Source organism: Arachis stenosperma, chromosome 6 (assembly GCF_014773155.1).
Source record: "Arachis stenosperma cultivar V10309 chromosome 6, arast.V10309.gnm1.PFL2, whole genome shotgun sequence".
Taxonomy (NCBI): Eukaryota; Viridiplantae; Streptophyta; class Magnoliopsida; order Fabales; family Fabaceae; genus Arachis; species Arachis stenosperma.
In genome coordinates this window covers 129934967-129951893 of record NC_080382.1, presented here as the reverse complement: position 1 = coordinate 129951893, position 16927 = coordinate 129934967, and positions in this window count along the sequence as shown.

Below are 16927 nucleotides of genomic sequence, written 5' to 3'. Positions count from 1 at the left end.
GAGAGTAATCATTTATGAACGTAATAAAGTACCGTTGTCCATTCCAAGAGACAATAGAGAATGGGCCACATATATCGGTATGTATTAGTTCTAAGACATCTTTAGCTCTCTCGGCACCTAATTTCCTTTCGTTTGCCCTTTTCCCCTTTATGCACTCAATGCAGACTTCAAAGTCTGCCAAATTTAGGGGTCCGAGAATTCCATCCGACACGAGCCTCTGAATTCTCTGTTTAGAGATGTGGCCTAGGCGTTTGTGCCATAATGATGCCGAATTCTCATTCAGTTTTTTTTGTTTTGTACCTGTTTGCAGTATTTCATTATTATAGGAATTTAATTTAAGCCTATATAGATTATCCACCAAATGACCAGAGCAAATATTATTCGAATTATAAAAGAGACTGACTTTATTATCTCCGAATGAACAAAAATAACCTGATTTGTCCAAACGAGAAACAGAAACCAAATTTCGTCTAAATGACGGTACATAAAATGTCTCTAATAAATCCAAATAAAATCCACTCGTGGAACATAATCTAAAGGTTCCTATAGCTTCGACTGCAACTATATTGCCGTCTGCCACGTAGATGTATCTTTCAGCATCACTTGGCGGTCGGCTCCACAGGCAACCCTGCATAGTGACACTTACATGAGTAGTAGCAGCAGAATCTACCCACCAAGTATCAACAGGTGCATAACTTAAACTAGCCTCAGAACAAACGAAAGTGAGAATTATACCCTTCTTCACATGCCAGGTGGCATATTTGGTACAATCCTTCTTCACGTGTCCCACCTTCTTACAAAGGAAACAAGTTGAAACTTGATCTTGTTTCTTAGCCTTTTTCTGCTGAGAAGGCACATCCGCAGTAGTATCACGCTTTCTTTTATACTGAGAAGATGAAGCCATGTGAGCACTTTCAGTCTTATCTTGCTGTAGCCTCTCTTCTTCTTGCACACAGTGAGATATAAGCTCATTTAAGGACCAAGTGTCCTTCAAAGTGTTATAACTCACTTTGAATTGCCCAAAGTGTGCAGGAAGGGAAATCAAAATGAAATGCACGAGTAAATCTTCAGACAACTCTAACTTTAGTGCTTTCAATTTTGAAGCAAGATGAGACATTTCGATAATGTACTCCCTTATGTTCCCTTTACCTTTATACCACATGGAGACAAGTTTGGTCAAAAGACTACTTGCCTCCGCCTTTTCATTCTTAGTAAAGAATTTTTCAACATCCTTTAGGAACTGTTTGGCATCTTTATCCTCAGTAATTGAGCCCCGAAACGCCTCAGGAATTGAGCGTTTCATGATCATAATGCTCATTCGATTGGATTTCTCCCACTTCTCTATTTTAACCTCATTGAGGTTTTCCGGAGTGGAAGTGGGTTTCTCCTCTCGAAGAGCTATATCTAGGTCCATACAACCGAGGACAATCTCCACGGTATCCTTCCAAACTTTAAAGTTTGAACCATTCAGCATAGGAATACTGCTAATTTGCGCAGAAACATTGGTAGCTAAAGCCATAGTTTCTGGATTAGAACAAAAAGAACATACAGTAAATATTAGTTAATTAATGGGTAAAAAATCCATATTGAGATATCTAGTACAACATTAATTTTCAATCTTTGGATAGAAAAATTAACTGTAAGTGATACTCTCATTGCAGTAATCAAATATTGTCAAAATTCCTGTCACACATTAAGCCTTTCTTTGGACCGACTTATTGCGCACATGGAGACTTAAACTTCGCAACCTATTTATTACCGCACATATTTTCTATTAATTGGCCAAACAATAACCTTCCTTTGGGCCGATTATTGATCGCATAATTAATAAAAAATAAACAAAAGTGTGCAATACTTATTATTTGGCCAAACAATAAACTTCCTTTGGGCCGATTATTGTTCGCATAAATAATAAGTATTACTTTATTTTTTTAATTAGTTACCCAAACATGTATTTACCATCAATATGTGTATGTAATTCGGCCAAATATAGACCTTCCTTTGGGCCGACCAATATTCGCATGAATTACATATCACCATATTCCTAATGTTTTAAATAAATCAATTTTCACAAAAGAGGCTACTTTGGCAGCATAATGTTCAATCAATTTATTTCAAAACCAAATCTTTATAAAATAGATGGGTATACTAATCCAAATTATTACTAGTTTCTTTATGTAACAATTAAATAATATTTTCTATTATTTAAATATTATTAATATATATACATAACTTGGCCAAATTATAAATCTCCTTTTGGATCGATTAATATTCGCATAAGTTACATATACATAATAATCTTTATATCCTAAAAGGATAATCAATTAACTTTACACCAAATTAATAGCACACATAATTAAATCCAAAATAATCATAATAATGTTCTTTAGAATAAAACATCTGTTTATTACGTAAATTAATTGTCAAATCGCTCTCATGTAAAATATATATATATACCTTAATGTATTATCCAAACAATAATATATATATACATATTCATAATGATAATACACGTATATATATATATATATATATATAAAGATTTCAATCACAGTATTAGAATAAAAAAAAATGTTAACCTTTAAAGTGATTATATATCCTATACTGTGAAAGGTTATATATACAGTGCCGTTTGCGTTGCCTTTTTTTTTATTATTATTAAATATGTATACGTATATTGACGCACATACAAAAGGGGAACAATTAGCGTGCAACAATTTCGGATGCAACGTAAACAACGCATATATATATTGATCTAATAAAATAAAATCGAATATTTTCGATGATTAAATTATGGATGGTTCTGATACCACTTGTTGGAATAAATTAATTTCAATAACCCAGATCATCCATATTGAATCACCAAAAAATATTATAGTGCGGAAGCGTACCTGAATTCATAAACATGAATTATGATCGGAAGAGTTTGGATCTTGTGGTTCTTTTGGTCTTCCTCAACCAAAGCCTTCTGTATTCCTAGGCGGCTGAACTGTAATTCTTTTGATGGGGAAAGAGTAACAAAGGCGGCTTTGGTATATTGGGGACCGAAACACTGAAGGTCTATTTATATTTGAGCATGGCACCCATTAAACCCTTAAGCCCAAATAAAATAGTATCTAAAGCCCAAAAGATAATATATCTAAAATCCAAAAAAATAATTATTTAAGGAACAAAAGATAATATCCGGTTTTATTCTCATTTAATTCCAAATCAAAAGTAATAATGACTTATTCAATTAGCATTTATAACAATAAATGAGATCATCATTATATAAGTCATTTAATTTGAAATAGCATCATTTGTGATTATAATTGATATATGTATTGCCCACAAATAAGTTAGGAAATTAAATAATTTCCTAACAAAAATTTAATTTAAAATTAAATGTGACATTTGTCATTTCAATGTTTGGTTTTATTTTAATTTAAACTTGAATTATTTTTTAATTATTTCAAAAATTAGAATTTTATGAAATTTGTGCATTTGAATCGGAAGAAAAATTGGAATTTTGTAAATAATTGAAAAAAAAAATTACATTAAATTAATTTGGATTTATTTTTCTACTAAATTAATAAGAAAATGATAAAAATAGAGTAATAAAATACAAGAATATAATTGAATACATCTAATTTATTTGAATATATTTTAATTGAGTCTTTGTTACAACATTACAATACTAATGTTACAAGAATAATATTATAATATATATTTAATGAAAGTTTAGAGAATTATACAAGTGCCAACATTTGATTTTTGTTTAAATGATGTGGTCTCTCCTATTAATACTAGTAACATTTAAAAGATTATATCTAATAAAAAATTTAAATTTAAATCATTTCAATTACTGTAGAAATCGAAACTCAAAAGTAATACCCAAAATTAATCCCATTGAAATTGTTACGAGGGATCATGAAAGGGAAGCAAATAGATACTAAGATATAAGATTTTGGAAAAATTGTCGCTACACTAGCTTAGGTGGTAAGTGCACCCAAAAATTTATAAGACTTTTGAGTAATACCCCAAATAGGTCTTCAAAAAATTTACGGTCGGACAGATTTGTCCCCAATAAAATTTAACTAAAATTTTGATCCTGATGTTTTTAGTTATATACCAGATATGTCCCTATGGCAGTTTGACCCAATCAGGACGTCCTATGTGGAGGTTAACGGGCTGACGTATCAGGTTAATTTCCACGTGTCACCTCCAGGACAATTTAGTCCCCATCCAAGTCGGACAAAACGACGTCGTATTGGATTATGAGGCGAACGACGTCGTTTCGTGGAGGAAAAATTCGTCCCCACCATGGAAAGCAGAGTTGCAAAATGCCAACATTTTAAATGGGGGACCTATCTGCCTGTTCGAGGGGACCTATCTGCCTGATGATTATGCTTTTATAGGGACTTATTTGTCTGATAACCTAATATTAGGGGACTGATAAACCGCTATTTTACGGTTTATCTTGTACTTAATTTAATATATTTTATCCACTATTCTCACACTAATTCATAGAATTCGCATGTTTTACATTTTCCTTCCTAATTTTGTGCTATGATTAAAAACATGCTTCTTTGACCCTAAATTTGCTAATTTTAATCATCTCTTATTACCATTCGATGCCTTGATATATGTGTTAAGTGATTTCAAGGTTTATAGGACAGGAATGACTTAGAGGATGAAAATGAAGCATGCAAAAGTGGAAGGAATACAAGAAATTGAAGGAATTGCTAAGCTGTCAATCCTAACCTCTTCGTACTAAATTGGTCATAACTTGAGCTACAGAGGTCCGAATGAGACGGTTCCAGTTGCGTTGGAAAGCTAACATCCGGGGCTTAGAAATGATATACAATTTGTAAAGTTGCCATGCAGTTAGGCGATGCGCACGCGTGACCTTGCGAAAGTTCAGTGACGCGTACGCGTCGTGCTAGACGTATAAAAAATCGCTGGGGGCGATTTTTGGGCTGTTTTTAGCCCAGTTCCAAGCCCGGAAACACAGATTATAGGCTGCAGAGTGGAGGAATCGATCATTCACTTATCATTATTCATAATTCTAGGTTTAGATGTAGTTTTATAGAGAGACTCTCTCCTCTCTCTAGGTTTTAGGTTTTTAGGTTTATTTCTTCTCAAATTCAAGTTCAATGTTCCTTTAATTTAGTTTCTCTTCTACTTTTATTTGTTCTAGTATTCTAGTTTATTTATTTTCCTTGTTGATTTCTCTATTTTTCCAATTTAGTTTATCAATTCTCCATGTTAGATTCAATTTCCTTTTTAATGCAATTTGATTTGAGGTATTTTATGTTTATTGCGTCTTCCTTCATTTGTTTTCATTTATATTTGCAATTGGTTGTTTAGATTTAATATTCTCCTATTACTTTTCTATGTTTTTATTTTATGCCTTCCAAGTGTTTGATGAAATGCTTGGGAGGATTTTAATTTAGATTTTTATGTTTCTTAACTTGAATTGATTATTTAGAGACTCTTGAGTTATCAAAAGTCTTTTGTTGATTGGTAATTGAGACTTGCTAGTTTGCTTAGGCTTTACTAAATCTAGTCTTTGATTAGGACTTGTGAACCTAAGTTGATTTCGCTCACTTGACTTACCTTCATTGTTAGAGGTTAACTAAGTGAAAGCAAAAGGCAATTACCATCACAATTGATAATGATAATTAGGATAAGACTTCTAATTTTCTTTCCTTGCTAAGAGCTTACTTAATTATTAGTTTATTTTCTTGTCATTTACATTCCTTGTTCAACAATTAAAAACCCAAAAAGATACAATCCCATAACCAATTATAAGTACACTTCCCTGCAATTCCTTGAGAGACAACCCAAGATTTAATACTTCGGTTAATTTTATTGGGTTTGTTTAAGTGACAAACATATTAAATTTGATTGAGGTTGAATTGTCGGTTTAGAACTATACTTACAACGCTACTATTTTAAGAAATTCTTTACCGACGATTTTCCTCCATCAGGGACCTATCTGACCTATAATTGGTGACATTACCCTTAAATATATTCATTGCCCTTTTTTGGTTTCATTGAAAACACAGGTTGATGTATCTGGACCTGGTAGCTTACAAAATTCTAATCCTCCTTCTCATGACAATCAAATTGAAGATTCCCCTTCACATGTCACAAAAGAACATCTCAGGTAATCTCAAAGTATGCTAATTTTGAATGACTTAATGTGTATGTTGAATGATGGCTTGGAGGAGAGAGTGAAGCAGTTGGAAAATCTGTTGTTGAAGAAGAATGAGGATAGCAAAGTTGTGAAGAAGCATACTGTTTTTGTTTTGTTTAGAGGTATAATAATTGGGGTGTTTTTAGGTATAATAATTGTAGTTATAGTTGTATTTTATTTGTATGTGGTGGTTGTTTAGGCAAGTTTTAATCTGTGTTGATTATCAAATTGTTAGATTAAAATGTCTCATTATATTTAGATGGTTATGCATGAAATCAATTATGGTGAAATAGTATAAAAGAAACACATTGCTTTTGGTTTGTTTCATCCATTTATCCCAGTGTTGGAATAAATTTGAACAATCTAGATGCTGTGCCACTGGTTGCAACTGCCATGTTCCCAACACTAACACCCTTCTGAGCCTTGGGCCTGATTACTGTTTGCTTTGGACGTCTAAAAGGTTGCTGAGCCTGGAAGTAACAAAATTATTATGATGATGTTTCATACAAATTTTAATATACGCATTAAGTCCTTCAAAATTAGCATACTTTGGGATTGCGTAAGACATTTTTTTGTGACATGTGAAGAAGAATCTTCAATTTGAGTGTTATGAGGGGGAGGATTAGAATTTTACAAGCTACTAGGTCAAGATACATCAGCTTGTATTTTCAATGAAACCAAAAAAAGACAATGAGTATATTTGAGGGTAATGTCACCAATTATAGGTCAGATAGGTCCCCAAACATTAGGTTATCAGACGAATAGGTTCCTATAGAAGCATAATCATCAGGTAGATAGGTCTCCTCGAATAAGCAGATATGTCTGGTGGGGACGAATTTGTCCTCCACGAAATGACGTCGTTCGCCTCACACAACTAGAAAATAGATTAATACAGACAGATTTACAGACAGATTTAGTCTTTATTACAGACGGATTTTTGGTTACCGACGAAATTACCGACGGATTTTGTCCCTCTGTAAAAGCCCCGTCGGAAATTATTTACCGACGGATTTTTTTTCCGTCGGAAAATTACAGACGGATTTTTACCAGTTACCGACGGATTTTCCCTCTGTAAATGCTCTATCCATTTTCCAAAGGCGACGAACTTTCCGACGGATTTTTCGTCTGTAATTACAGACGGATTTTTAGACAGATTTTCCGTCTGTAATTACAGACAGATTTTTCGACAGATTTTTCGTCTGTAATTACAGACGAATTTTCAGATGGATTTTCCGTCTGTAATTACAGACGGATTTTCCGACAGATTTTCCGTCTGTAATTTGAACTTTGAAAAATCATCTCACACTCTGATTACAGACAGAAAATCTGTCTGTAAATCCGTCAGTAAGGTAAAATAGAATTTTTTTATTTTTCTAATTACAAAATAAACTTATTTTCATACAAAATAAGTATAAATTTAATACAAATTTTTATCTAATTTGTATTCAAATATTTATAATATTTCAAAAAATAAACAAATTCATTGTATTATCAAACTAAAAAAAACTACTATAAACAAGCAAGTCAATATAATTCAAAATATAAACAAAGTGTATTGATACATCAACTATAATAATAAGTAACAAACATACATCAACAAAGTCTATTGAATAAATTAAAAGTTGTTAATGAGTATCCAAAGGGCTCTAAATGATTTTCCTCATACTAGTAAATTAAAAGACCTATATTGCAAGCAACTCCTATTCAATTTCCTAACTTATTTGAACAATTTTCGCTGCTCTAATAATTAATAGATGAAGTTGGTGAAGGAGGTCCTGTGTTAATTCCACTTATCTCATCTGCAAAATTCACTTCACTTGCTCTTTCTGCTGCTGCTTCTTCTTCATCATCCCAGTTTTCCTCACACGGTTACAAATATTCTCTAAGACCAGATCATTCATGTGCTGAAATAGTAGTACCTGAAAAAATTAAAATAATTAGATGTTGACCAATAAAGGATCGAGAATGTAACACCATGATGCAAATAATGCACAAAATCCAGAATATATGTTGCATAGTCAATAGTGAACAAAATCTCAACTCACACCACAAACATGGCTGTTTCAAATATAATCTAGTTAATAGTAAAAAAACAAACAGCTATTGCTATAATGCTGATAGTAATCACTGTCAAACAGTATTGTAATGTACAAACACATCTTCGCATTCAAATGCAAAGCAAAGTAATGATCATTCTTAACACTTTGCTGCTAAAAAAAATAAAGCACCCTTAACCGCAATAAGTAAAAATAAGATGAGTCTAATGTTCTTAATAGCAGGTCTCTCTACAGTGTGAGTATGTCTCCTCTGTTAATTATCTCCTTTTATTGTAAAACTTTGCTCTAAACAACCTACTGAACAATGAGTATTTCAAGTTCAAGTTCATAGCATTCAATTTTGGCTGATCAGCAAACCAATTTTTTTATCAGCAAACCAATGGAAGCATTCAATTTTGGCTGATCAGCAAACCAATTTTGGCTGATCAGCAAACCAATTTTGGCAATAGCTTTCTGAACCTGCTCTGAGCAGTTAAGGTACAGTTCATAATTTGGTGAGAATTTGGACCATGCTAAAAGTTACCACTCAAGCTGGTGTGTCCAAGAAAGCAAAAAACCCATACCTTTAAAAGTGCACTAGGTCCTTCTTCCTTGATAATTGTTTGAACACAATCTACGAATCCATTATATTGGTTTGCATATCCCTTTAGGAGAAAAATGAGAACTTTGTTAATGGATTGATAATTGAAACTGGATATTCTTACTGATTTGCATGCGGATTACAGTACATAACATGGAATCATCTGCATATGGCGTTATACGAGATTGAAAAGGAAGAATACAGCAAAAGAAAAGTAGTAGGAAACAGTATTATTTAACCTGAACCATTAATCTTGTCTTGATGACATCAAGGGGAGTTGTTATAGCTCCAGTTAGTGCACCTAGAAAAACAAGATTGTTAATCACATTTTAACATTGGTATAATGCTTTAAGTGCTACTATACTAGCAGCAATCACACACCTTAAGAGGTTAATTAAGAGAATGGGGATCTATGTTGTGCTACAAGCCTACAACTTAGTATGTGTACACGTGTGTCTAATATATATATATATATAGAGGAGTAGTCTTTTGATGTTATTTAAATATTTAATTACCTGCAAATGTACCAATAATTGCATTTTCTGGATCATTCAAATTTCTTCGGGCCTAAAAATGGAATGGCAGTCACATCCTCTATCAAGAAATACAGTGCAACAAAACATATAACTATAGAGCTTGAGAAATTTACCGCAGCCATATAACTCATCCTAATCTGCTCATAGATGCAAAACTGAATAGCATCAAAGGGCAAATCCCGCAATAAAAAAGATCCATACCCCTGGGTTTCAAAGATCAATGTCAAAGGGAAAATAGGATTGTCAAATGTTTCTCAAAAGGAATATGATCAATATTAAACATGATATGTACATACAATGCAGAATCAATTATGTAGGTGCAAGCATGGTATTTCTATGACATAGCTAACATAGTCTTCTTTGCTTGATTCGTTTTTAATACCTTAGAAAATTTCAAATCCTTCCTCATCCTAATAATGATAGATTTTTTTTTTCAAAATTCAGTTTATATGATCAAATATGTCTTATACTATTCATAAACCACATTGCCTAATATGCAAGTCATTACAGTTTCCCCTCACAACTGATAAAAACAAATAGAAGACCAGGGGCCAAGCTGCATATGATACAAAATTTCTAAATATCATTACATGATGAAAATGCCAAATTATGAATAATAGTTGCTAAACTGTTTAGAAGGAAGGATTTTAGAAGAAAAGAGATATTACCGCTTTGAAGGGCCACCTTCCAGCACAATTAAATTCACTGAGTATTCCATTTCCAAGCTGCAATCATGAAGCAGTTATGTGATGATCCGGAAAAAAATCCATAGAATTCCCTGCTTTTAAACTTGGGTTGAAACTTGAAACAAAAGAGAAAGTTGAAGAACAAAACAAAACCTAAAAACACCCATCTGATATTGGAAGAATGAGGCTTGAAATTGGTGTGAGGCTGAGGTTGAGGCAGCCAGGTGAAAGCAGCAGAGTCTGGACCCATGAAGTCAGCCACAGAGATGTTATCAAAGCCATAATCGTACTCTCATTCTTTTTCAAAATGTACCTATTAAAAACTGTAAACTAAAATTCGAACTTAAATTGCATCCTTATATGATAAACTGAGCTTCTTTACCATCAGACAAAAATTTATGTAGTAATGTAATGATTGTTCAAGAAAAACAAGGCATCAAAAAACAAGCAGTACTTGCTTTAATAAATACCTTGACCAAGAGTGAACTTTATAGGTTGATCTTTATCCCTACTGGAATCAAACTTGGTTCCATCTTCCAAAGTCCCAACATAGTGCACTGCATTCTCGAGATGAAATAAATAATCAAACATCAAACATTTTTTTATTATTAACAACAACTACTACTTTTTTATTACTAACAACAACTACTGCCACTAAGAGTGTTCTTGTTTTAGCTTATGTTGCCAGAAAAATCTGATTTTTAAAAATAATCCTAATTAAAAAAATCAATAAATCTGATTTTCAGCTTCATACATTCTCAACTTCTTCAATTATATGTAAAATCACCTAAGAAGTTATGTCCAAAGCAAGTATTATTTAAGAGAGAAAAGAAATGGCTTCAAAAAGTCAACTTAAAATATTTTAACCCCTATATTGTAATCAAAAGATTGAACTGAGAAGTATGTTGATTGTTGATGCACGCACTTCATCAAATAAAAAAGAAGCAAGAATTATGAGTGGCTTCAATTTATGAATAAAAAATCATGAATGGCTTCAATATTTCTCCAAATCTAAATATGATGTATGAACCATGTACTATATGCCAGAGAATCAAATTCAATGTCTCAACCAAGTACATAGGTAAGGATGATCAATGACTTCCAAAAAGAAAAAAGAACCTATCCTATTCCACTTTTTCTTTTACTTCTATTTTTGTCCTCTTTATGTCAATGAGTCTGAACTTGACTAAAAGAACACTATGGAGAAAATGGAAAGCAATTCAATGAAACTAAAGATAACTCTAAAGAGAATAAAAGAAGAAGAAGAACACAAACCGTCTTGAGACAAAAGGAACAATTCCAAAGGTCATGCCACAAGTAGCTTGAACAAACACAGAGAATATGATCATAACAACAACAGAAACACTCAAAGATCCAACAAGCCAAAGAATTATGCAGAGGACACCAGCGAATGTTTGGCAAAGCCACAAGGCCCAGAGCCTACCCCTCATTCCAAACCTCTTTGAAACTGCATCAGATATGAACCCTCCACCGGGCCTGGAGAAAAGATTCGCCAATCCGAAACTGGCAGCAATGATCCCAGCAGTGTGCAGCTTGAGATTGAATCTGTCATAGAAGTACTCAGCTATGATGTTATCAATAGTCAACTCCAAAATAAATCAAATCAAATCGGAAAATAAAAAAGTTGAAAAAAAAGAAAAAAAAAGCTTATCATCGTAGAAGAAAATATACTCCATCAAGCAAACAATACAAGAAATTAATATGAATAAAAAATAAAAAACAGTAATTATAACAATTAACAAAAGAATAAACAGAGAAATTAGGTTTGAAAAACTGAAAAACTGTGAAGAGTGGCACCTGAAGCAAATTTTGAAGATATGAATCACCACATTTACCAAACTTCAAGGCTGGTCAATCTTCAACTCCTTTGCACAAACATCAAAGCCAATACACGCAGCAACTACTACCTGAATAAGAACAAGTTGTTTGGCTACTAAGAAAACGAGAGAGAGAGAGAGGGGGAGAGAGAGAGAGAGAGAAAAAGAGAGAGAGAAATGGAAATAAGAGGCAAAACCGCAGATCAAGCACCTTTGAGAATTAAAGGAAGCAGAGATTAAATCACAAAATCGGAAATGAAATCACAAAATCAGAAACAACGAGGGCGAGGAGCAGAGATTAAATCACAAAATCACAAACCGGCGAGGAGCAGAGAATCAGAAATAATGGACGGCGAGGAGGGGAGGAACCCTTCGCGACGGCGATGCCACGAGCTCAACTCAGAACTTCGTGCGACGGCGAGAAGAGGAGGAACGATGCGAAGAGGGCCGAGTAGAGCTTCCCCAGATGACGAGGGCACCCACGGTCTGTCCCCGCCGGCGGTGACACCACCTTCTACCAGAGGAGAAGAGTTTGAGGGATGAGATCTGCTAGAAACGTTCGAGGGATGAGTGTGAATGGAGTGTGAATGGGTGGTGATAAAATTAGGGTTACCTCAATATTTTCGACAGAAAATTTAAATTACAGACGGATTTTTCATCTGTAATAATTTAACAAAACGCAGCGTTTTGTCTATTTAATTACAGACGGAAAATCTGTCTGTAACTATTTTTTATGGAAAAAAATTAATTTTTCCGACGGAATTATCGACGGATTCTCTTTTTCGTCTGTAATTTATGCTAATTCATTTTTTTTATTTTCCGACAAAAAATCCCTCTGAAATTCCCTCTGTATTTCCGTGGGATAAAATCCGTCGGAAATATCCGTCTGTAATAACTAATTTTCTAGTAGTGTCATGATCCAATACGTCGTCATTTTGTCTAGCTTGGATGGGGACCAAATTGTCCTAGAGGTGACACGTGGTAGTTAACCTGACACATCAGTTCATTAACCTCCATGTAGGATGGCCGAACTGGGTCAAACTGCCGTGGAGATGTATTAGGTGTATAATTAAAAACGTTAGGGTCAAAATTTTAGTTAAATTTTGTTGGGAACAAATCTACCCGGCCGTGAATTCTTTGGGAACCTATTTGAGGTATTACTCTATAATTATTGATCTCGCAGACTCATAACAGAACACGTATATAGTGGGTAGATAAATTGATTAGATAAGTCGTACGGAATAGGATTCTTGGCTCGTAGAGGAGATAATAACCATGGAAGATCTAAAAATGTTAGGAAAATCGAAGGATGTATAATCAAATATTGAATTTCTAATGAAAGAAATATCCAGTAAAATTCAAGAATGATTTGGAACAGACAAAATAAAGTGAAAAAGTGTGGAGACTGAAAGATAAGCAAAAAGTTAATATAATATAAAAGGACCATTTCTAGAGTGAACCATAATAAAAGAAAAAAAAGAAAAAGATAGTATAAACATAAGCAATCAAAAGTATGAACCATGAAGGGAGATGCATGAAGGGGAAATCAGAGACTACAAACAACATCAAGGTCAGAAAACAACCCTTTCTACTTGAATGGAGTGGTGAAATATGAAAATTTGAAAACGAGAGAAAGGTGTAGATCGGAGTGGGATTTTCAAAGAATTTGGTCATTAGAGAAATATTAAAAGAAATATGAGATGAAACTGGAATTATAAGCATCGCTACCCTATATTTTTTTAATATTATTTTAGTAGTTCTAATAAATAAAGAAAATGGTAGCTGCCTGGTTGGTGAGGGATGTATGGCAGTAAATGATGTATCTTCTCTCACCTTTGGCTACCTTTTCCTTATTTCACTCTAGAGTAGGCTTCTTATTTAGAATTTAATTTTGATGCACTGTCGGTATAAAACCGTTTTACACGTGCATCTAATCACATAACATCATATTAATAAAAATAACTAACTACTTTTTACATTGACCGCGTGAATGGTCATCCAAGAAAACAGTTGTGATTGCACGACTGTGTAAAATATTTTACACTGTCAGTACCTCAAAATTAGACTCTCTTATTTATTGGTAAAACTACTATCTCTTATTTAGTTTTATTTCGATTACTTCTCTGTCTCATTATTTACTATATATTAGTAAAACCATGTTTATGTACTAAAATTAACCATTAATGTAAAATATATACATTAAAATATAAAAAATACATTAAAATTGAATTGAGTTATACATATTTTTATACATAAATACATAGTAATTAATAATTTGGTAGCTATTTTTTAGGTTGGACATAACATTTTTGATAGAGTTATGCTATACATACAATTTTTTTTGGCAAACAAGTCCAACCACGTTAGCTCAAACCCAACAAAAACCAATTTCATAACAGAGAGCGTATAAAACATGCCTGGCACCACTGTTCACTAACGTGAACATGATGTTTTGAAGCGCGAACCTTAATATGAAAAATACTTCATCTCTCTCGCTCATAACTGCAACACACAAACTTCAAATGACGATCAAAATCTCGCAAAAATCTATGAAAATCTCTGCAAAAACTCAAGAAAATCTCAAAAATACGTTTGAAATCTTCAACAAGAAACATTGAAAGAGAAGATGAAAGATTATTGAAGGTAAATTGTCCATGTTTTTTCACTTTTCTCTTTCACATTTTCAATCATGAAACACTAAATAGTCATATTTCTGTATATTTAGTAGATTCAGTTTGAGTTCTTACGATAACATAGATATGAATGTTCTTATTATACTGTTTATTTATGATAATTGTGTTAGGTTGGTGTAAGAATGTTGTCGTTGTGCTTTTGGTGTGATTTTTTTAACTTATATTAATAATATTTTTTATCCAAAATTGATTTACATGTGTTTTTTGTGCATGTTTGAGTGATTTACATATTTTAAAATGAGTTTGAGCCTAGTAATTTAGTAAGTACTTTCGGTGCATTTTGACTAAATTGAAGTATAATTTGTTTTTTGTCCTGGATTTGATGGAATTAGGCCATAGAATATTGTTGTAGTGATTCTGTTGTCATTTTGTGCATGTTTGGGTAATTTTCATGTGTTTTTGGCATGTTTGAGCAATTTGCATATTTTGAACTGAAATTGTGCCTAGTAATCAATAAGTACTTTCGATGTATTTTGACTGAATTGAAGTGCAATTGGTATTTTTGTCCTGAATTTGCTGAAATTAGGCCATGGAATATTGCTGTAGTGATTCCATTATCATTTTGTGCATGTTTGAGTGATTTTCATGTCATTTTGTGCATGTTGAGTGATTTGCATGTTTTGAACTGAATTTGTGTCAAGTAAGCAGTAACTATTTTTGGTGTATTTTGACTGAATTGAGATGCAATTGGTGTTTTTGTCATGGATTTGGTATATTTAGGCCATAAAATATTGTTGTAGTACTTCTGGTTTTATTTTGTGCATGTTAAGTGATTTTCATGAGTTAAATATAGTGTTGTTATCTATTAACTTAATTCTTTATTCCTTACAGCAAAAATGACAATGAAAAAGTTATTAAGAAGAGCATCTCAAAGAAGAAGGCACCAATATATAATGTTGCTATATATTAAAACAACTTCATTTCTATTGTATAAATATAGTTATATAATAGAATTTTCATTTATTTACAGAAAACCCATGATTTATGGTGCTCCACAAGATCGATATCGGATATATTCAGCAAAATGAGTGATGAAAAGAAAAATTTTGTGGACGAATTGGGATTTAGTGCGATGAGACATATCCTAAACTTGAATGTGACCCATAAACTACTGAAAGAACTAGCTAATTCCATTGATCTGTATAATAGCTCCCTGGACACACGGTACAGGAAAATCAAGATCACCCTTGATAAGATAAGGAATACTCTTGGCTTAAATGCATCCAGTAAAAATTCCTTTTGTAACCTATTCTGTCAAACAAATTTTGATATTTTTATACATTACTTCTGTGTTATTAAAATATTTTTGCTGCTGTTGTAGGGGATTGCTTTCCAGACAAAATAATCTAAAAAGAAATCAACGAGGAACAGAAGGAAGTTTTTAAAAGCTTCAAAGGTTGTTCTTTGTCACTTTTGATAAAGTCTTTGATTGACATGAGTGTAGATGGACCGAAAAATCAACTGAAATTCAAGAGGACATTCATCCTCTTCATCCAAGAGTGCTTCTTGATGCGAACAACAATAAGCAAAATTTCTCCAATTCACATGCCACCCATTCTTCATGTGGACACCATACAAGAATGGAATTGGGCTGCTCATGTGCTCAACTTCCTTTTTAAAGGAACTAGAGGTCACAAATTGCAAAACAAATATACATTTTATGGATGTCTCTTTGCGCTCATGATTATTTATTTTCATGAATCCACATACATGAATAGGCCGACGAATAGAACTCCCGGACCATCGTGGGTGCAACATTGAACAAAGAAAAAGCTCGTTAAAAGAATAGAATGTGAGGTGAAGGATGAAATGGTAACTCAACAGAAATTATTTCCTTAAATTTGGTGCATTTGTTTGAAATATATTCTGCTAATTAAATAATTTTTGGATTTAGGGCCTCATAAGGAGTGCACAACTGAAGGGACAATCAAAAGAAGAAAAGAAGAAAAAAAGGAAAAAAAGAAGCAACAAAAGAATAAACCTGTTATATTAGACTCATCTTCAGAAAGCAAAACTGATTTTGAGTACGAGGATGATTCTGAATATGACTCTGGACACTGAAGAGAAGAAAACAACCCAAAGGATTCGCAAAGATGTAAATGTTACTTTTTGGTGTCTTTGTAAATATTTATTCTGTTTATTTACCTCATGTGTTTGTATTTTTTCAGGATGAAATCCAAAAAGAGGAAGCATGTTATTGGGGATTCATCTTCTCAAATAGAGACTGAATCTAATAATGAGTTAGAAACTATTATTGTGAAATTATCTTTATAAATAGAATTTTTGTATGTATTCTCATAAGTTAAGAAATCCAGGAAAAAATAGAAAGAAGATTGAAGAAAAAAAGTGATAAGTC